The following is a 3,372-nucleotide window of genomic DNA, read 5'->3' as shown; positions in this document are numbered from 1 at the left end:
CACCCACACTATGATATTGAAGCATCAAGAGGGTAACATTGTGAAGAGGTTTTTGAGGGGGATTTCTTTTGCAAGAGCTGTGCTCTGAGTCTTCCCTCCCTACCAGGAGGAGCATGGAGAATGCTTCCTTCAGAAGAAGGGTTTCAAAAGGACTAATGGAGATGTGTCCCTGGCTGTTAGGGAGACAGAGTGGCTTGTTGAGTCTTGCCTGGAAATTATAAAAGACCAAAGAATTTGATGCTTTCGAACTGTTGCACTGAAGAAGACTCTTGAGTGTCCCTTGAACAGCAAGGAGATCAAATCAGTCAGTCCTAAAGGAAATCAACCTTCCTAAAGGAAATCAGCATCAGAAGTGATGCTGAAGCTAAAGCTCTAATAGTTTGGCCACCTGATGCGAAGAACTGACACACTGGAAAAGACCCTGATGCTGGGAAATATTGAGGGCAGGAGGAGAAGAGGGTGACAGAGGATGAGATAGTTGAATGGCGTCATTGACTCAATGGACATGAGTTTGAGCAAACTCTGGGAGATAGAGAAGGACATGGAAGCCTGGTGTGCTGCTGTCCATGGGGTTGCAAAGAGTTGGACACGACTGAGCGACTAAACAACAACAACAACAACAAAAAGCTGGCTGGCCAGATGCTCTGGTGTCAGGAGCAAGGAGCCACTCCTAGAGATTGCTGGGGAGAGTCAAGTGTTCCCTTGGAGCAAATGTGAGCTGTGTCTGGAGTCATCATTTTATTTAAAATTTTTCATTTTTTTGCCTTTGCCACTCAGCATCTGCAATATTAGTTCTCTGAGCAGTGATTGAACCCATGTCTCCTGCATTGGAAGCAGAGTCTTAACCACTGGACGGCCAAGGATGTCCCTGAAGTCATTACTTTAAATCCTTCCCAAGATTGCTGCCTGAAGGCTCCCCTACCAGACAGCCATGAAGAAAGGAAGTGGTCAATCAGAGGCCAAAATTTACATTACCCTTGTCAGAGGAAGAGTAGTCTAATATTTTTAAGAATATTGAAGAATATGTGAAATTGTTAAGAGAGAAAAGGTCATCTTTAAACACCCAAAAGCAAGTTTGTCCCCAAAGGTGAGAAACTGTCCCTAAAGAAAATCAGTCAAAAATAAAAACTTTCTGCCCTCTGCCTCTGCTCCTTCTCACTTCTTCTTCTTTTTTTTTTTGCCTCTGACAGGGTGGAAAATCTAGTGGCAAACTGGGGAGAAGTAGAAATGCCGAAACTGGGAGAGGGCACCGTGGAGAAGAGGGCAAGGTTGAGGCCTGTCTTTCTCCCTAAACGAAGTCAGCCTTCAGCAGAGCGCTCCCAGAAACATTCTCACATTAAACGAGGTTAGAGGCTGTACTTTAAAAAATTATTTATTTATTTATTTTAATTGGAGGCTAATTACTTTACAATATTGTGGTGGTTTTTGAGAGGCTGTACTTCTTACATGGGACTGGACATTCTGATTTCTGAATTAAGATAGTTATTAATGATTTCATTTGGGACTCCCGCATGGCACTAGTAGTAAGACTCTGCCTGCCAATGCAGGAGACCCAGGAGATGCTGGTTCAGTCCCTGGCTTCAGAAGATTCCCTGGAGGAGGGCGTGGCAACCCATTCAAGTATTCTTGCCTGGAGAATCTCATGGACAGGGAAGCCTGGCAGGCTATAGTCCATGGGCTCACAAGGATTGAGAGATAACTGAGCATTGGAGCCTGGAGAAGGTGATGGCACCCCACTCCAGTGCTCTTACCTGGAGAATCCCATGGATGGAGGAGCCTGGTAGCCTGCAGTCCATGGGGTCGCGAAGAGTCTGACACGACTGAGCGACTTCACTTTCACTTTTCACTTTCACCCATTGGAGAAGGAAATGGCAACCCACTCCATTGTTCTTGCCTGGAGAATCCCAGGGATCGGGGAGCCTGCTAGGCTGCTGTCTCTGGGGTCGCACAGAGTCGGACACGACTGAAGTGACTTAGCAGCAGCAGCAGCAGCAGAGCATTGGAGCCACAGCCACATTAATGAGTTAGAACAATCTGAATACTCTTTTTATTACTTGGGAATCTTCAGAAATGTGATAATGTCTGAGACTTTACCCAGGACCATTGGCAGTCCTTTCACCTCTGCAAGAATTTTAAAGGAACAGTGAAGTCAGGCTTTGTGATTACCTCCCAGGAGCCCTGCTTGCTCATAGTGTCAGTGATAATAATCAGATTAGTTAATGTTATTGTGTGTTCTTCATTTTCTGGGCACTCTGCTAACTGTCTCTGGGCACTATGTATCTGTCCCATGATTCCACCTGACAACCCTCTGTGGTAGGAACTCTTACTGTATTTAAAATGCAGGAAAATTGAGGTTGCACAACATTAGCTGACTTTCCCAAGGTTTGCACACCATTTAGAAGTAGAGTTAGAATTTGAACCCAGGTGATCTAATTAGGCTTCATTCTTTACTAGCTTCACATTTACCCAGGAACAAGGCTTCATTCATGTCCACTTTCCCCATGCAGAGCACAGGGCCTGACTTTCAGTGTCCCACAAAGTCTCAAGTGTGAACAATAGGTACATATATGTTGTTGGTAATATTTCATAGTAACATGTATACAAAATTAAGCAAAATATAGTATGGAGGAACTTAGATATTAGAATCAATTCAAATTCCTGTTTGAATTGTGACTATACTGCTTCACAGCTGTTCTGTTACTTAACCTATCCATGTCACAGTTTTCCCATCTGTAGAATGGAATAATAATACTCAAATCATATTTTGTGTTGAGGACCAAAGAAGATAATAACTATAAAGCACTTAACAGTCCCTAGCATTTAGCACATAATAACTGTACTTGCCATAGCCTGTGGCTCAATAGTCTAATGACATTGACTTATTTGAGTTTTGTATTGTATTGGATTTCTGAATTAGCAGAGGGAGTTTGGTAACAGTAGACAGTTAAGTCCTTTTGAAGGAGGTTGACATTACCACTCATTACCTCTACATAATTTGGCCTTAGGCCAAACTACAGGGAGGGAATACAGCCCCACCCTTCAGCAGAAAATTGGATTAAAGATTTACTGAACATGGCCCTGCCCACCAGAGCAAGACCCAGTTTTGCCCATAGCAGGTCCCTTCCATGTACCTCAGTTGGTAAAGAATTTGCCTGTGATGCAGGAGTCCCAGGTTCAGTCCCTGGGTTGGGAAGATCCCCCTGGAGAAGGAAATGGCAACCCACTCTGGTATTCTTGCCTGGAGAATCCCATGGACAGAGGAGCCTGGTGGCCTACAGTTCATGGGATGGCAAAGAGTAGCCCTCATAGTCAACAAGAGTCCAAAATGCAGTACTTGGGTGCAATCACAAAAACGACAGAATGATCTCTGTT

Source organism: Oryx dammah, unplaced genomic scaffold, assembly GCF_014754425.2.
Source record: "Oryx dammah isolate SB20612 unplaced genomic scaffold, SCBI_Odam_1.1 HiC_scaffold_28, whole genome shotgun sequence".
Taxonomy (NCBI): Eukaryota; Metazoa; Chordata; class Mammalia; order Artiodactyla; family Bovidae; genus Oryx; species Oryx dammah.
This window is presented reverse-complemented; position numbering follows the sequence as displayed.